This window comes from Peromyscus californicus, unplaced genomic scaffold, assembly GCF_007827085.1.
Source record: "Peromyscus californicus insignis strain IS unplaced genomic scaffold, ASM782708v3 Scaffold_4__1_contigs__length_199733344, whole genome shotgun sequence".
Lineage (NCBI taxonomy): Eukaryota > Metazoa > Chordata > Mammalia > Rodentia > Cricetidae > Peromyscus > Peromyscus californicus.
In genome coordinates, this window is record NW_026294562.1 from 187496006 (window position 1) to 187515908 (window position 19903).

General features: G+C 45.7%; 1 pseudogene; it reads left to right on the forward strand.

Annotated features, from left to right (window-relative positions):
• Nucleotides 1-1317: 1317 nt before the first annotated feature.
• Nucleotides 1318-3246, forward strand: LOC128095445 (cyclin-A2-like; annotated as a pseudogene).
• The last annotated feature ends 16657 nt before the right edge of the window (nucleotides 3247-19903 follow it).

The window sequence follows — 19903 nt, forward strand, 5'->3', positions numbered from 1 at the left end:
AGCTGGTATTGGAGTTGAGGTGACTGCTGATGTTGGAGTTGAGCTTGGAAGTGAACTAATCGCTGGTGTTGCTCTTCGACTTGAGGCGACGACTGGTGTACTTGTTTCTGCAGAGGGTTATACTTGACTCTCTTGCGTTTTGCTCGTTGGTTCTTGAACCAAACCTAAGAAAGTGGAAAAGTGAGCCGGGGGGTTAATGAGTGGAGACTGACTTCAGAAGCCTGCGACTGTTGTTCAGTGGAAAGGCAACTTCTAGGTGAGAACGGCTAGTTCTGCACTTCTGCCACATTTTTTCTGCACTCGTATTCTATACAAGGAGCAGGAGCCAGAGGTGGTGGGGACAAAGGAGGTGTCAAGAGTCAGAAAGCAGGAATGAAGGACCAAGGGTGGTAGCATACACCTCTGTGAGTTCAAAGCCCCATTTCTGTGAGTTGGAGGCAAACCTGGACTACACACTGAGTTCTAGGCCAGCCAGAACTACGTAGTGATACCCTGTTTCAAACAAAAAAGATGAACTCCAAGTTCGGTGAGAGATTGTCTCAAGGAAGCAAGGTGGACTGCCATAGGGGAAGACACTGGATGTCTTCCATTAGCCTCTGCACACTCGAGAGCGTAACTCTAACACACCGTATATGTGCATACACTTGCTGTGTTAACCTGGGTGGCTGTCCCCTGGAGTCCTCCTCTTGCCCCTTCCTTGATCTTTCTTCCCAGATTTCTCCTCCTATTTATTCTCTCTGCCTGCCAGCCATGCCTATCCTTTCTCGTGCCTAGCTATTGTCTGTTCAGCTATCTGGTGTGTTTTAGACAGGCACAGTAACACGGCATTACAGAGTTAAGTAAATGCAACATAAAAGCGTACAACACATCTTTGCATCGCTAAAACAAATGCTCCACAGCATAAACAAATGTAACACATCTAAAATAATATATTCCACAACAGTTAGGAAGGAAGCTTAAAGGGGTAGAAAGGGGCACTGCTGGCCAACCTGCAGGACTGTGGGATTCATCTTCATTTGTAAGGCCAGCTCTTTCCTGAGCTTGGGGTTTGGATACGGGTTCTCGTCATACAACCTCTTCAGTGTTTCCAGTTGTTTCCGAGTGAATATAGTTCGTCTCCTATGTAGATCGCTCTGGGTCTCATCTTGGAAAGATAGAAAGACAAGACAAGAATAGACTTTTGGGGCTGCTCGTGGCATCTAGGCTCTCGCTCCTTCCGCCCACCCGCCTGCCCGCAAAGCCAGCTCCGTGCATCGGCCGCCAGGGTCCCGCGCAGCCCGGGAGCTGCAGACGCAGTGCACGCTCTGCCGCGGAGGGATGAGACAGTCGGGTCGAGAGGTGGGCTCGGCCTTGCCCTCGCTGCAGCAGGAAGACCAGGAGAATGTCAACCCCGAGAAGGTGGCGCCAGCCCAGCAGCCGCGGGCACAGGCGGCGCTGAAGGCCTGGAACGAGTGAGGAAACGCGCCGCAGCAGAGACTCAAGACCCTCTTAAGAGTCCCATCTTGACCTGCTGACGTCCCACGCAACCTAAGTCAGAAGCTCATTTTTTAGTAAAAGGGGGACCTGTAGGGTCCTGGCCCCTGTTTTGGGTAACTGTTGCCTTGCTTGCTGACCTTGATCTTGATATCCTCCTTATACTAATTCCCTGCCAGGTTTCAACCTCTTGAATGCTTAAGGGAAGTGCCTTGTCTGTGTATCCTGAATAATGGGCGTTAACAGCTTAGATGCAAGATTGTAAAACATCCACAGCGAACTTCTGCCCTCCGGGGTTCTCCCATTGTGCTGTAAGCCTGTATGTAAGACCTCTTCCCTCCTTCAATAAACAGCATTTGGCATTAAATAAAAAAAAAAAGTCGCACCACTTAAGGACCTTCCTATAAACGATGAACATGTCGCTGTTGGTCCTTCTTGGATTGCTATTCATGTGAATGAAACAGAAGAGACCCAGAAGAGGCCAGCTGAGCATAAAGAAACACAGTGTGGGCCGGGCGGTGGTGGCACATACCTTTAATCCCAGCACTCGGGAGGCAGAGCCAGGTGGATCTTTGTGAGTTCGAGGCCAGCGTGGGCTACAGAGTGAGTTCCAGGAAAGGTGCAAAGCTACAGAGAGAAACCGTGTTTCGAAAAAACAAAATAAATAAATAAATAAATAAATAAAAAGAAACACAGTGTGAAGATGCCCTGGCTTTCAATGCAGCGGTCTCTTTACCCGGAGCAAGAAAACCACTGGTACCTCTTGATTATCCAATGGATGGCAGTTTTGAATCACCACATGCTATGGATATGTCTGTTATCTTAGAAGATGAAAAGCTGGGGTTAGGGATTTAGCTCAGTGGTAGAACGCTTGCCTAGCAAGCACAAGGCCCTGGGTTCGGTCCTCAGCTCTTAAAAAAAAAAAAAAATGAAAAGCCGGTGAGTGTTAATGAAGTACCCGACTCTCATGAAGGTATTCACACATACCTTAGGGAAATGGAGGTTAGGTGTAAACCTAAAGGGGGATTTATATGAAGAAGCAGCCAGACATCACTAACAGTCTGTGGGCCATCCTTGTGGACTGCCTGGCCAGTTGAAGTGGGAGAAGAATATAAATTACAGAATGACTGACACCTTGCATTTGGCTGCGAACTACATTGATCGGTTCCTCTCTTCCATGTCTGTGCTAAGAGGGAAGCTTCAGCTTGTGGGCACTGCTGCTATACTGCTAGCTTCAGAGTTTGAAGAAATAATACCCCCAAGAAGTAGCAGAGTTTGTGTATTTTACAGACGATACCTATTCCAAGAAGCAGGTTCTGAGAATGGAGCACCTAGTGCTGAAAGTCCTTGCTTTTGACTTAGCTGCGCCAACAATAGATCAGTTTCTTACCCAATACTTCCTGCACCAGCAGCCTGCAAACTGCAAAGTTGAAAGCTTAGCAATGTTTTGGGGAAAATTAAGTTTGATAGATGCTAACCCATACCTAACGTATTTGCCATCACTTATTGCTGGAGCTGCCTTTCATTTAGCTCTCTACACAGTCACAGGACAAAGCTGGCCTGAGTCATTGGTACAAAAGACTGGATATACCCTGGAAGGTCTTAAGCCTTGTCTCATGGACCTTCACCAGACTTATTTCGGAGCACCACAGCATGCCCAACAGTCAATAAGGGAAAAGTACAAACATTCAAAATATCATGGTGTTTCTCTTCTCAACCCATCAGAGACACTAAATGTGTAAGAATGAAAGACTACCTTTGCTTAAAATGGGAGTCACTTGGAGTTCACACTGTACAGTTTTTATCTTGAGTTTTAATTTTTCAATCATTTGAGAATGTAGATGGTATAGCCACAGGCAAATTATGGTATCCATTGCTTTTTAAATGGTTTTAATTTGTATATTTTTTGTACATTGTCTATCTTAGATAATTTGTATATCTTTTGTATATTGTCTATCTTAGATATGTGGCTAATTTTAACTGGTTTTGTTAACATTGGTGCTGCCAACTATCAGGATAAGAATAAATTGGTTTGGAAATCTTTGCAAGTCAAAGTTAATATGAGATTAAAAAAAATAAGACTGGGCTGGAGAGATGGCTCAGAAGTTAAGAGGGTTTTTTGTTTTGTTTTGTTTTTTTTGTTTTTCCAGACAGGGTTTCTCTGTATAGTTTTGGTGGCTGTCCTGGATCTCGCTCTGTAGCCCAGGTTGGCCTCGAACTCAGAGATCCACCTGGCTCTGCCTCCCGAGTGCTGGGACTAAAGGTGTGTGCCGCCACCACCGCCCCTGCGGTCCTGAGTTTAATTCCCAGCAACCACATGGTGGCTCACAACCATCTGTAATGAGATCTGGCGCCCTCTTCTGGCCTGCAGGTGTATATGCAGACAGAACACTGTATACATAAACTGATAATGTCACTTGGAAAAAAAAAAACCAGACTCTCAATGTGTCCTTATTTTTTTGAGAAAGGGTTTCACTTTTCACTATGTAAACCAGGCTGGCCTCGAACTTTCACAGATTCACCTGCCTCTGCCTTTCCCCCTTATTTGAGAAAGGGTCTCACTTACCCCAGGCTGTCTTCCAACTTGCTATGTAGCCAAGGCTAACCTTGGCTCCTGTTCCTTCTACATCATCTTCTAAGTCTTTTATTATAACTTGGGCTTAAAAGATAGCCACACTTTTTTTTCCTCACCCCCCTCATAGCCACACTTTTAATTCCAGTACTCTCAGAAGACAGAAACAGGTGAATCTCTGATTTTCAGGTCTACATGGCAAGTTCAAGGCCAGCTAAGTGCTACCCAGTGAGACTCCTGCTTAGTGGAGTGGGGGTTGAGAGGCCCTTCTATGTAGCTCAGGCTGGCTGGTCTGAAGCTCAAGATCTTTACATGTCAGCCTCCCAAGTGATGAGATCACAGGTAAGTGGTATTGTTTGGCTTGACTATAATTGAAAAGTGGAATCTTTTCCGGGTAGTGGTGATACACGCCCTTAATCCCAGCACTCGGGAAGCAGAGGCGGCCAGATCTCTGAGTTCAAGGCCAGTTTGGTATACAGATCACATTCCAGGACAGCCAGGGCTACCCAGAGAAACCCAAACCAAAAACCAAAAAGCAAACAACAACAACAACAAAACCCAAATTGGGTTCTTAGGATGTAGCTCCTTGGTAAAACTGGTGTGGCAGCAAGCTCCTTTACCCATGGGCATTTCTTGTTCCGAAACCTTGGATACCATTAAAAAATGGTCTCTGATGATCTCAGAGATAAGAAATGTCCTTTCTAGGACAGATTATTCTTCCCTCGGGCCCAGGCCGGACTTTAGAACACAAGACAACCCTTCTGATTCAGCCTACCAAGTGCTTGGATTACGAGGGTGCGCCTCTATGCCTTTCTTTGCCAGTCGTTGGTGTGGAGTCCGTGTTCAGCTTGATACTGCAAACCTCAAAGCATTTAAAAGAATTTCAGCCATGCAACTGGAGCACAGTGGAGTTTTAAGCAGAAATATGCAACCAGAGCTGTATCCTTTCCTCTAATGGCAACAATTATAAAAACACACCGCAACGCACGTGGAGGGGGCAACAGCAGAGGCAGCAAGCCTTGCATGGAGAGAAACTGCTACGAGAAAGGTCTCAAACGACGACGAACAGACAAACCGAGTGTGGTAGGTGACACATGCCTATGAGAGGGAGGCAACAGGATCTCATCCTCAGCTACACAATGAGATGGCGGCCAGCCTGGGCTATGGGAGACCATTAAAAAAACGCCAATGAAAACAGAATAAGAAACTTAAGTGGGGTGTTGTGGGACAAGACTTTCATCATAGCACTCGGGAAGCAGAGGATGGTAGATCCCTCGAAGGCCAGCCTGGTCTACATCATCAAGTTCCAAGATAGCCAAGGTTACATAGAATGACCATGTCAAGGAAGGAGGAGAATCTTCTGTCTGTAAAAACCAAAAACCAACAACAAGAAACCCCCAAACACAAAACAAAAACAAATAAACAGATCCACAAAAGCCCAGAGATGTCTCAGCGGGGAAGAGTGTGTACTACTACTATCCTTGCAGAGCACATGGTTTCAATTCCCAGTATCCACCACACTGGACAGCTGCAAACTGCCTGTAAGTCAGCCATTCTCAACTTGTGGGTTACGACACCTTTGAGGGTTCAATGATCCTCTCACAGGGGTCCTATATCAGATATCCTGCATATCAGATATTTACATTACTACTCATAACAGTAGCAAAATCACAGTTATGAAGGGATCAACGAAAATAAGTTCAGTGGTTGAGGGACACCACAATGTGAGGAACTGTCACAGCATTAGGAAGGTTGAGAACCACTGTGTAAGTCCTCCTCCAGGGGGATCCATCTCTGCTGGCCTTTTCTGGCTTCTGCACTCATGTGCACATATCTACACACACATGCACTTTAAAATAATAATGGCCGGGCATGGTGATGCACGCCTTTAATCCCACCACTCAAGAGGGAGAGGCAGTTGGATCTCTGTGAGTCTGAGGACTGCCCAGGCTACAGAGGACAGCCAGGCTATTACACAGAGAAACACTGTCTCCAATAACAAAAAAAAGATAATAATAAAAATAAATCTCAAAGACAAAACCCAAAATGACTGGGGATTTAGCTTGTGCAATATAACTTAGAGCGTGCAAGGATCTCCTCAGGACTTAAAACAGAAAAACATTCAAGACTTTGAAGCACTTCCTTACCCTAGGAGGGTTGTATGTAGGGAGACTAAGGGTAGAAAGAAGTGTTAAAGATGCAGGTCAACATCTACAAGGTCCCCCTGCTTCCTTGCAGAGGTCTGGGGTTACAGGCACATGTTTCAGCTGTGACCATACTCCAAGGTGTGTACCTCGAAGAAGTGTAAATGTCACATGAAGACTTGTGTGCAAATGGTCCTCCATAATCGCCAAAGGTTGTTCTCTGATCTCCATGTGTGGACCCCCACACATACATACAAACATACCAGAGAAATGAATATGTAGTAAAATGTGACTCTCATGCTGTCATTAAGCAAAGAAAACCATTGGACAGCGCTGCAGCGGTAGACTGCGAGCCTCTGTGCCCCATGTCCAGTGCTCACAGAGGCCAGAAAATTCCAGACTCCCCAGGGATTGGAGTCAAAGATGGCTCCACATTGGTTTTGGGAATCAAATCCAGGTCCCCTGGAAAAGCATCTAGTGCTTGTAACCACTGTATCATCCTTTCAACCCCTCTATAAAGTTGCCAGCTGTGTTCAACTACAAATTATAATATATATATATAAAGTTTTTACATATACATATGTAAAAGCAAGAACAAAATTAACAAAGTAACCAGAACTCCAAGGTATCTGAGTGCATAATCAACTAATCAATGAAGAAAAAGAAGGAAAAAACCCAATAAACATTCAGTCATCCCTGAAGATCCAAGAAGGATAACTAGAAGATTAAACACTGAAGATTAATTACCTGGTTCCCGGAGTTCAAATCCTGGGACGTACGGTAGGAGAGAACCTATTCTAACTGCCTATTCTGATTGCCATAATATGATCCCCTTGCCTACAAATGCCGAGTGGTGGCATGCCTTTAATCCGGAGTCAAAGGCAGGAGAATCTCTGAATTCGAGGCCAATCTACAGAGTCAGTTCCAGGACAGCCAGAGCTGTTACACGGAGAAACTCTGTCTTGGAAAACAACAAAAACAAAAGTAAAAGATGATAAAATGAAAAAGCAAAGAGGAAGAGTCCAAAGACAGAACCAGGCCTCAATATTGGGTTCTGTACTTGGCAAGTGTTTATGTGGACAATGATGTGTCTGTCGGAATCCCGGACTGATTCTGACTCCATTGGTATCTAGGCAGCACTCCTTTCTCTGTCTTACCTTCAGCGAGGATGCAAGAGGGTGACATCTCAATCCTAGCTGGTCCCACTTAAGGTCGACTGGATATATAGGTATGTGTGCTGCTTAAATATATCCTCGTTCAACCACACCCACAGTCCCACCTCTTCCCTTTTTTGACTTCTTCTTACTATGATCTGATCGTTATGATCCCCAGAATGTCTCACTGGTGCTGTATTGGGTGCCTGGGATGGCTCTGCAGGTAAAAGCTATACAGCTATCACCTACATGCAGAGGATTTAGGTCGGTCTCATGCAGCCCGCGTCACTTATCTCTGTGGGTTTCCCTGTCATGATCTTGACCATCCTTGCCCGTATAATCCCTCCCCCACCTCTTGAACTTGACTCCTGGAGCTCCACCCAAGGCGTGCCTATGGATTTCTGCATTGGCTTTCATCAGCAACCAGTGCCCTTAGTTGCTAAGTGGTCTATCCAGCCGAAGTTGTCTTTGGAAAAACACTTATATATGTAATGGAGGGCTCATGTGTCATGGCGCTGCAGAAGTAGTTGACCATAGGTAGTTCAAGTCCCAGAATGCAGCAGATATAGGTGGCAGCGCTTGTTTTGTTTTTTCCAGACAGGGTTTGTCTGTGTAACAGCCATGGCTATCCTTGAACTTGCTCTGTAGTTCAGGCTGGCTTAACTCACAGAGATCTGCCTGCCTCTGCCTCCCAAGTGCTGGGCAGAATGGAACACTTTTTTTAAAAAGATTTATTTATTTATTTATTTATTTATTTATTTATTTATTTATTTATTTATTTATTATGTATACAGTGTTCTGTCTGCATGTGTGCCTGCAGGCCAGAGGAGGGCACGTGATCTCAGTACAGATGGTTGTGAGCCACCATGTGGTTGCTGGGAATTGAACTCTACCTCTGGAAGAGCCCCCAGTGATCTTAACCTCTAAGCTTTCTCACCAGCCCCAACCCCCAATGGAACATTTTAAAGAAAGGTTTATTTTAGCGTATGGGTCTTTTGCCTCCATGAATGCCTGTGCAGAACAGTATGTGTAGTATACATGGAAGCCGGGAAGGGAGTGATAGATCTTCCTGAAACTGGGGTTACAGATGGTTGTGAGCTGAAAGGTGGGTGTTGCAAACTGGACCCAGGTCCTCTAGAAGAGCAGTCAAGGCACCCAACGATTAAGCCATCTCTCTAGTAGCCCATAAAGTTTATTGTATTTTTATTTTTGTGTATGAGTGTGGGTTTGGACATATGTATGTAGAAGTCCATGGAAGGGAGAAAAGGACTTCAAGTCGCCTGAAGAGCTACATGATGTGGGTTCTGGGAACCGAAATGTGGATCAGAAGAGACCAGAGAAGACATCAGATTTCACTGGGATAGGAGTTACACATGGTTATAAGAAACATTGAATTAAGCCCTGTGGCTGTGGCGGCAAACTGGGCGTTGGTGGAACACTCCTTTAATCCCAGCTTCAGGGAGGCACCTAATCCCAAGACAGAAAAAATAAATAAAGGCTTATGTTGATACAAGCTTCTGCATTAGTGGTGAGCAGCGACACAGACAAGCCCAGTCTTGAAAAATCAAAAATAAATAAGTAAGTAAATAAGTAAGTAAGTAAGTAAATAAATAAATGAATAAATAAATAAATGAAGTAGAGTCACTTACAGGCTGTCATGATCTTCATGCCCGGTTTTCTTTTGCTTCAGTCTGTCTTTAAGCTGTGGATATCATGGCTGAAATAGTATTCCACTGTGACATGGCAGTGGTGTAAAGACTTAGGACATGGAACTTTAGTGGTCCATGTGTGGATGGACACATTCCTGTATGCAGGCATCCTTTGATGGACAAGTGGGGAGAGCAGGAAGACAGGGTACTAAGTGCTTAACAGGGTGTGTGTTATCTTTGGGATTTTGAGAATGTTTGGGAACTGTAATCACAGCTCTTATGAAGCTGAGGAAAGAAGATGTTTTATGAGTTCATTTCAATTATCAATGAAACCTGTGATACTTGAAATGAAAAAACCAAAAAAGCTCAAAACGGCAAAACTGGAAAACATTTGGAAACAACACAGAACATATGATTTTGTCATTATGAATCTAGAAATGGCTCACTACTTTAAATTAATTTATTTTTAATTTATGTGCATGGGTATTTTACTTGCTTGCATGTCTGTGCACCAGAAACCAGAGGAAGGTGTTGAATCCATTGGAGGTGGAGTTACAGGTGATTGTGAATTACCATATGGATGCTGGGACCTGAGAACCCGAGTCCTCTGCTACAGGAACTAGCTCTCTTAACCTCTGAGCCATTTCTCCAGGCAAGTGGCTCATTTTAAAGTGGTTAAGCTGGGCATGGCCGCTAAAAGCTCTCATTCCATCATTTGGATTTCTGAAGCAGTATGGTGAGACTAGCCTGGGCTATGGTATCTCAATATAAAAAAAAATGGTTAATTTTCACTTCATGAATTATACTTCAAAGTGGGGGAATAAAGGGGGGTGGGGGATGGTAATAGAAAGTAAGCCTTGGGGGCCTGGGTCTGGAGCTAGGAGACAGATGACCTGCCTAGCAAGAGGCTCATGTCCAGTCCACTGCACCACACACAGGCAGCCTACAAGCCCACAGTAGACTCCTGTGTGTCTTTGGCTGTATTAATCTTCTCATTTCATGTGGTTAGGATGTGACCAGCAGCTGCTGGGGTTGGGGAACCATTGTGTTAGTGAACTTTTTCAGGGCTGATGGTGAGGCTCCATGCTTAGAACTGGCAAAGTCCTTGTTTGTCCTCATCCTCAACATGCCACAAACCAAATCAAAACAGCTGACTTCTAAACCCTCCTGGAGGCTGAACTTTATCTCTCTGTGTGTGGAATTACCAGCCAGTATAGCCCCTGGTCTATTGGTGAAATTATTAAGGCCACTCCATGTAGTTAAAAGGAGATTTATTTAATGGAGTAACTTACAAATTAAGGGATAGGTAGGTCGTGGGGTCTGGGGAAAGTGTATCGAAGTCCAGCGGTGTTCTCTGGAGCTCTGCTTAACCCACCTCCACCGTCCAGGGTCCCGGAACAGAGTGAGAGCACAGTCCATCCAGATCTCGGGTCTCCAGGCGCCTCCCTTGGCCCCGCCTTGTAGTCGTGACAGTTGCCAAGTCTCAATGGGGCTTGGAACTTCCAGATCAAAGCTGGAATGGCTACCCACTACACTGGTCTCCTCCTCTTTTCCTCTTTTGACATAGAAGTCTACTGGTCTTACCAGTAAGCCACATCCCCAGTTTATTATTATTTTACCTACATGTTCTCAGAAATGCTTTCTTGAGAAGTGCCAGTATTAAGAGTAGAGAGGCAGGTGAATTCTTCTTTCTTCCCAAACACCAGCACCAGCACCAGCACCACCAATCTGGTTGTGGTGTAACACTCAAGGATACAGAAGAGTTGACTGTGGTTTTGGTGCTTCTCTGTGTGCCTTGTGCTGGAGACTGGACCTGAGGCTCTTGCAAGGCACTTTGTCCAGCCCCAGGTCCAGCCCCTTGGCATTTATTTCTATTTGGAGTCAGGAACTCCCTAACTTTCCTAGACTGGACTTCAGTTTGGCCACATTCTGCCTTTGCCTCAGGACCGAGAATCTCCAGGCTGAAGTTGAAGGTCTTCAGCAACCTAGTGAGTTCCTGGCCAGCCTGAGCAATATGAGACTTCCTATTATAAACAAAGTTTTCCCAGGTCTACAAAAGCACACAACTGAATGAATCCCCATCCAAAGACAAACAAACAAACAAACAAAAGACCCTATGTGCCAGTGGGAAACTGAACTCTGGCCTTGTGCTAAGAGCAGCAAGAGCTCTTAACTGCTGAGCCATCTTTCCAGATCCATGCATATCCTATTTTAAATAAAGTAAGCTCATCAAACATCTTCAAATAAATATATTTGAAAAAATATATACATATGGAAAGCTATGGAAAGAGTTTAATTGACTTTGCTGTAATCCCAGAACTAGTAATGGGCAGAGGTGGTTGCCTTACCCATTGGCTGCTCCCCGTCTCCACCCTCTCCACCCCCATGACAGCGTTTCCTGTAGCTCTGGCTCTCCTGGATCTCACCAGGTAGACATCACTGGCCTCAAACTCACAGAGATCCACACACATCTGCCTCTCAATGTTGTGACAAAGGCAGTGTAGCTTTAGTCCTGTAACCCAGGCAGGCATGGAATTTATCTTCTTGCTCCAGCAACCTAAGAGGCGGGGATATGGCCTGCATCCCCAAGCTGTTTTAACCTGTGGTCATGGAGGTGCTGTTGCCTCTGTGTCCAGTTGTGGGAGGCAGACAGCCTGTCAGGAAGGAAAGAAGAATAAGAACCTCCAACCAATCAACTGCTGGGGTGTGTCTCCAGTCCTTAATCCAGACCCTGGGGAGGCAGAGGCAAGCCTGGCCTGTAATGTGAGTTCCAGGACAGCCAGGGCTGTTGCACAGAGAAATCGGTCTCCAGAAACCAAACCACAAAAGCAATTAAATTGATGTCTCAAAAGGTTCAATGGCCTGAGATAAGGAACAGTTCAAGACAAAGGGCCTGAGGATAATTTATTTAATTATTGCAATCAGTCAGTTTTAACTCTTTCAGGACACCCCACCCTCCAATCGGTCACCATGTCCCTGCAGGGGAGATGACCCATGAGGTAAAGTCACATGCTGCCAGTCCTGACAACCTGAGCTCTGACACTAAGGACCCCATGGGGGAAGGCACAGACTGCCTGGTACAAGGTGTCACGTGACCTGCTCGTGGCTGCCTTGGCAGGAGCACAAATACACAAAATAAGTAAGTAGATGTAATTAAAACAAAACCCCCAACTCATTCATCCAGTGCTCAAATGTCATCCCATATCGACCTAGGCTTTTTGAGGAAATAGATTTAATCGAGGAGTGATGGTGCACACCTTTAATCCAGCCCCAGGAGGCAGAGTCACGAGGATCCCTGTGAGTTCAAGGCTGTCCAGTCTACAGAGTGACTTCCAGGACAGCCAGGGCAGTTACACAGAGAAACCCAGTCTTGAAAAACAAAAAAAACAAAACAAACAAACAAACAAACAAAAATTAGTCACAGTCTTTCAGGAACTTCATGTCCTGTTTTCTTTTGCTTGATCTCTCATTAAGCTGAGGATGTCATGGCTGAAATAGTATTCCACTGTGACATGGCAGTGGTGTAAAGATTTACGACATGGAACTTTAGTGGTCCATGTGTGGATGGACACATTCCTGTATGCAGGCATCCTTTGATGGACAGGTGGGGAGAGCAGGAAGACAGGGCACTAAGTGCTTCTTAACAGGGTGTGTGTTATCCTTGGGGTTTTTAGAATGTTTGGGAGCTGTAATCACAGCTCTTATGAAGCTGAAGGAAAGAAGATGTTTTATGAGTTCATTTCAATTCTCAATGAAATCTGTGATACTTGAAGTGAAAAAAAAATCAAAAAAAAGGCCAAACCTTCAAAACTGGAAAATATCTGGGGACAACACAGAACGGATGACTTTGTGATATTATGAATGTAGCAATGGCTCACTTGATCTCTGCCAGTTCAAGGCTATCCTGGTCTACACAGCCAGTTCCAGGATAGCCAGGGCTACACAGAGAAATCTTGTCTCTAAAAAATCTGTGTGGGCGGGCGGTGGTGGCCCACGCCTTTAATCCCAGCACTGGGGAGGCAGAGGCAGGTGGATTTCTGTGAGTTCGAGGCCAGCCTGGTCTATAGATTGAGATCCAAGACAGGCTCCAAAGCTACAGAGAAACCTTGTCTCAAAAAAAAAAAAAATCTGTGTGTATGAGTGTGAGTGTGTGTGTGTGTGTGTGTGTGTGTGTGTGTGTGTGTTTGTGTGTGTGACAGGGGGAGAGAGATACAGAGACAGAGAGAGAGAGACAGAGCAGGCAGTTTGGGGTAATTAGGGACGATTATGCTGTGCATTTCAGGTTGGCCTTACCTTCTGAGTTTTGTGACTCACATAGGTGGACTTTCAGTCACACAACTGTTCTTGAGTCACTTATGCCTCTGCAAGTCACCCCAAAAAACTCCCTGGTTCACCAAACTCAATGTGTGTGGCATTGTTTCTTGGCTCTGTCTTTGGCACCTTACATGAGTGAATCGATGCTTGTTTATGTTGCTCCAGGGAAAGTTAACACAGCACATTACTACCCAACCAGCAAACACCCACACTAGTTTGTCGTGTGAAAAAGCAATTGTGTGTGTGTGTGTGTGTGTGTGTGTGTGTGTCCATTTGTGTGTTCTAGAACTCATACTTGATTGACAGTGGCCAGGGAACCACAGGCTTGGCATCCCCAAAGCTAGAGTTACTGGTGGTTGGAGCAAGCTGCCCTGTGGGACTCAGATTCTGTCCCACTGGAAGACCATCCAGTGCTCTTAACTGCTGAGCTGTCTCTCCAGCAACCTCTGCTTTTGGAGACAGAGTCTCACTAGGTAGCTTTGCTGTCCTGGCAGTCACTGTGTAGAACCCATTTGCCTCAGACTCAGAAGAATAATCTTGTTTCTGACTGTATCTTAATTTTCATTAAAGACATTTTGTTTCATGAGTATGGATGTTTTGCCTACATGTTCTTATGCACCATGTGCATGCCTGATGCTCTTGGAGTGAAGAAGAGAGTATCAGTTTCCCGGGGGACTGGATTTAGGGAAACCTAAGAGCAACAGTGTGGTATTGGCAACCAAACTGTGGTCCTCTGCAAGAGCAGCCAGTGCTCTTCACCTCTGATCTACCCCTGTATCCCTATACTTCCTGATGTTTAGATATGCATGCATGTGTGCCTCTAGTCTGTTGTACACTAGAGATTAGTACCTGGAGAGGTCAAAAGTCAGTGTCAGATCTGCTACTTCAGTTACAGGCAGTTGTGAGCAGATCTATTTGCCAGTTGGAAATTGAACTCTTGTCTTCTGCCAAGAGTAGCAAGTGCTCTGAACTTTTGAGCCAAATCTCTAGGCTCCAGCACATCCTAATTTATTTAGCTCATCAAGCATCTTTATATATAAATACCTTCAGAAAGAGTTTAATTGACTTGGCCGATATCTCAGAACTAGCAAGTGGTTGCCTTACCCATTGGTACCTCCCACTCTACACCATCCTCACAGCCATGACAGTGTCTCCCTCTGTAGCTCTGGCTGTCCGGGTTCTCACCAGGTTGACATCACTGGCCTCAAACTCACAGAGATCCACCCACATCTGCCTCTCAATGTTGTGACAAAGGCAGTGTAGCGTTAGTCCTGTAACCCAGGCAGGCATGGAATTTATCTTCTTGCTCCAGTAACCTAAGAGGCGGGGATATGGCCTGCATCCCCAAGCTGTTTTCACCTGTGGTCATGGAGGTGCTGTTGCCTCAGTGTCCAGTTGTGGGAGGCAGACAGCCTGTCAGGAAGGAAAGAAGAATAAGAACCTCCAACCAATCAACTGCTGGGGTGTGGCTCGAGCTCTAAATTCAAACACTGGGGAGGCAGAGGCAAGCCTGGCCTGTAATGTGAGTTCCAGAACAGCCAGGGCTGTTGCACAGAGAAATCGGTCTCCAGAAACCAAACCACAAAAGCAATTAAAATGATGGGTCAGATGGCTCAATGGCCTGAGATAAGCAACAGTCCATGACAAAGGCCTGAGGATACTTTATTTAATTATTGCAATCAGTCAGTTTAACCCTTTCAGGACACCCCACCCTCCAATCGGTCACCACGTCCCTGCAGGTGAGATGACCCATGAGGTAAAGTCACATGCTGCTAGTCCTGACAAACTGAGCTCCGACACTAAGGACCCCACGGGGGAAGGCACGGACTGCCTGGTACAAGGTGTCACGTGACCTGAACATGGCTGCCTTGGCAAGAGCACAAATACACAAAATAAGTAAGTAGATGTGAATATAAAGGAAACATTCGGGACTGGAGAGATGGCTGAGAGGTTAAGAGCACTGGCAGCTCTTCCAGAGGTCCTGAGTTCAATTCCCAGCAACCACATGGTGGCTCACAACCATCTGTAAGGAGATCTGGTGCCCTCTTCTGGCCTGTAGGCATACATGCAGATAGAACACTGTATACATAATAAATAAATCTTAAAAAAAAAAAACAATCAGTCGGGCGGAGGTGACTCATGCCTTTAATCCCAGCACTCGGGAGGAAGAGCCAGTCTGATCTCTGTGAATTCCAGACCAGCCTGGTCTACAGAGCGAGATCCAGGACAGGCACCAAAACTACACAAAGAAACTCTGTCTCAAAAAAACAACAGCAACAACACAACAACAAAAAACAAAACAAAAAAACCCAAAAAACAAAACAAGAAAAATCCAATCAACTGATTGATTCATTCCTTGAGTATTCATCTGCTAATCGACTTAGTCTTTTTTTTTTGGAGCTGAGGATGGAACCCAGAGCCTTGCACTTGCTAGGCAAGTGCTCTACCACTGAGCTAAATCCCCAACCCCGACTTAGTCTTTTTAAACAAAGACTTAATCGGGTGTGGTGGTGCACACCTTTAATCCAAGATCTAGGGAGGCAGAGTCACATGGATCTCTGAGTTCCAGGCTAGCCTGTTCTACAGAGCTAGTTCCAGGACAGCCTGGAAAGCTCCACAGAGAAACCCTGTCTCAGGGGAAAACAAACCAAGATACAGAACAACCAACTGTGGTTTTGGTGTTTCTGTGTGTGTGGTGCACTGGAGACTGGAGCGCTTGCTAGCAAATTCTCCCAGCCCCAGCCCCTTGGCGATTATTTCTGTTTGGAGTCATTATCTCCGTGACTTTCCCTGACTGGACTTCCGTTTGTTCTCATCCTGCCTTAGCTTCAGGACCTGGAATCCCAGCTGAAGTTGAAGGTCATCTTCAGTACATAGTGAGTTCCAGGACAGCCTGCCTGCGTGAGCTTCATGAGACTTCATATGAAAACCAAAGTTTGTCCAAGTCTACAAATCACACATCTGAGATGAACTTGCATCCCAGGACGAAATAGAATAAAATAATGTCTTGAGACCATACAAGCTTTGGTATCAGTGGTGGGATTGGATGGTGGGTGTAGGTCACAGTGTGTGGGAGAGTTAACTGTTGGCAGAGGGTGTGCCCCAGGGTCAGTCGGTTCCCTCGCGGAGCACAACCGAAGACTTGCCAGCCCTTGACTAGGGGTTCTGACTGGAGGGAAGGGCAGGGAAGCTGCTAGCCGCACCCCTATGTTTAATTTTCATAAAAACAAAATGTTTGTGCTTGTGTTTGGATGCCCACAGATGCCAGAGAGGGTATCAGACCCCATCCAGCTGGAGTTCAAGGCAGTAGTGAGCTGCCCCACCTGGGTGTTGGGAAGTGAACCCTTGTCTTATGCGAGATCAAAACACTGTTTTAGATTTTGAGCCAACTCTTGAGTGCCAAGCCCCTGTCTGTAGAGGAGATAGACTTTCCCCTACATCCTTCACCATAAGGAAATAGTGTTCATGGGCATCCTTGGCTAACTCTTAAAACCCGAAAGGACACTGAGCCAAAACAAAGTCCCAGAGGGATGTGTTCTGATGTTTCTGGGCCACTTCACTCCATTTTTGTTGTTGATGATTGTTCCAGTCCTAGAGTCACTCTGATTTAAAGTGGGTGTGGTGGCACATGCCTGTCATTTCAGTGCTTGCGGGACAGAGGCAGGAGGATTGCTATGAGTTTGAAGCAAGTCTGGACAACAAAGTGAGCTTTCAGCTTGTGGTCCTTAAGATGAAAACAGGGGCATGTGCAGCCTAAACACTGACTTTACAGCTAATTCACAGCCCAGCTTACTCTCTCTAATGTTTTCTGTTTTCTTTTCTATCTTTTTTTATCTTTATTTTATTTGTGGATAGGGTCTCCGGTTTCCCATGATGACCACGAACTTCTATGTAGCTGAGGATAACTTTGAACCTGTGATGTTCAAGGACAACTTTGATCTCCTGATCTCCTACATACACCTTCTGAGTGCTGGGATCACCACTTCGCCTGAAGCTGTTGGTGGAACTCAGTCGTGAAAAGGCTGGGCAAGCCTGCTGTCAACTGAGCTTCTGTTCTTATTATTTTGGTCTGCTTTCTATCCTTCCCCATTCCCCTTTCATTTTATTTATAATAATAATGATAATGGTAATAGTAATTATTATTCTCATTGTGATTTTAAGACAGAGTTTCTCTGTGTAGCCCTGGCTGTCCTGTATCTAGCTCTGTAGACCAGGCTGGCCTCCAGTTCAGACATTTGCCTGCCTCTGGAGTGCTGGGATCAAAGGGCTGTTTTGTTTTTGTTTTGTGATATGGTGTTGTGCAGCAGGAGTTGGCCTGGAAATCACTGTGTAGTCTAAGTTTGCCCACTTGTCACAGAGACCCACCTGCCTCTGTTTCTGTAGTGCTGGGATTAAAAGAGTGCACTATCAATCTTTTTCTTTCTTTTGTTTTTTAAAAAAGGTTGAGACAGGATTAAGTTAAAACTGATGGTGGTTGCTCCTCCCACCTTTAATCCCAGCCATTGGACTAGCCACAGGAGGATCTCTGTCAGTTCAAGGCCAGCCTCGTCTACACAGCTAGTTCCAGGATAGCCAGAGCTACACAGAGAAATCTTGTCTCATAAATCTGTGTGTGTGTGTGTGTGTGTGTGTGTGTGTGTGTGTGTGTGTGTGTGAGATAGAGAGAGAGAGAGAGAGAGAGAGAGAGAGAGAGAGAGAGAGAGAGAGCATGGGGTTGCAGGCAGTTTGGGGTAATTAGAGACAGGGAGGATCATGCTGTGCAGTTCAGGCTGGCCTTACCTTCTGAGTTTTGTGACTCATATAGGTGGGCTTTCAGTGGAACAACTGTCTTTCAGTCACTTATACCTATGCAATCAGCCCAATAAACTCTCTGGTTCACCAAACTAAATGCGTGTGGCATTGTTTCTTGGCTCTGTCGTTGGAACCCTACATGAGTGAATCGATGCTTGTTTATGTTGCTCCAGGGAAAGTTAACACAGCACATTACTACCCAACCAGGAAACATCCACACAAGTGTATAGTCTATGAAAAGGCAATTGTTTGTGTGTGTGTGTTTGTCTCTGTGTGTGTGTTTGTGTGCTCCAGCCCTCGAGCCTGACTGCAGGTGTGAATGGAAACCAGAGTCATGTGATCCCCAGAGCTGGAGTTACTGGTGATTTTGAGCAACCTAGTTTGTGGGACTCAAACTCTAGCCCTCTGCAAGAGCAGCCAGTGCTCTTAACTGCTGTTCCATCTCTCCAGGAACTCCTGTGTTTTGAGACACAGGCTCATCAGATAGCTCTGTTGTTCGGGAAGTCACTGTGTAGATCACACTAGTCTCAGACTCCCAGGGATCTGCCTGTTTCTGCCCATGTACTAATTTGTATTTAAGACATTTTATTTTATGCGTATGTATGTTTTGCCTGTATGTGTACATATGTTTCATGTGCTTGCCTGGGGCTCTTGGAGTTAAGAAGGAAACATTAAGTTTCCCCGGGACTGGAATTAGGGATAGCTGTGAGCAATAGTGTGGCATTGGCAACCAAACTCTGGTCCTCTGCAAGAGCAACCAGTGCTCTTCACCTCTGATCTACCCCGGTATCCCTATACTTCCTGATGTTTAGGTATGCATGCATGTGTGCCTCTAGTCTGTATGTGCACTTGAGATTAGTACCTGGAGAGGTCAAAAGTCAGTGTCAGATCCCCTACTTCAGTTACAGGCAGTTGTGAGCAGATCTATGTGCCAGTTGTGAATTGAACTCTGGTGTACTGGCAAGAGCAGCAAGTGCTCTTAACTGGTGAGCCATCTCCCCAGCCCCTTGACATCCTAATTTATTTAGCTCATATAACGTCTTCATATATATATATGTATACATGGAAACCTTCAGAAAGAGTTTAATTGACTTTGTTGATAGCTCAGCACTAGTAAGTCGTTGCCTTACCCATTGGCAGCTCCTCTCTACACCATCCCCCCCCCACCCATGACAGGGTCTCCCTCTGTACTCTGGCTGTCCTGGAACTTACCAAGTAGACCACACTGGCCTTAACCTAACAGAGATCCACTCACATCAGCCTCTCAATGTTGGGATTACAGGCAGTGTAGCTTTAATCCTGTAACCCAGGCAGGCATGGAATTTGTCTTCTTGCTCCAGTGTGGGTGCCCGTTTTCAGGTTTCTCCTGGCTTTCCACAGCAGGTCCACATAGACGATGATTAGGGTCCGGGGCCTGAGTGCAGGTGTCTGAGATGTGTGCACTTGGCTGTGTTGAGGGGAGGTCTTTTGCTCCGCTCCTTGGGGTCTCTATAAAAACCCTGGGGCAGAGAGACACTCAGGGCCTGTGGGAAAATGTTCCAGGCCCTCTCGAGGCTGTCCTTTATTTTCTATCTATTTATCTCCACAATCTAAATCCTTCTATGTAATATGTCCTGCTGCTTGCACTGAAGAAAACTCTGGGGAGCTGTGGGGTTTGGGGGTAAACGCCCCACACTCCAGCAACCTAAGAAGCGGGGATATGGCCTGATTCCCAAGCTGATTTCACCTGCGGTCATGGAGGTGCTGTTGCCTGTGTCCAGGAGGCAGAGAGCCTGTCAGGAAGGAAAGAAGAATAAGAACCTCCAA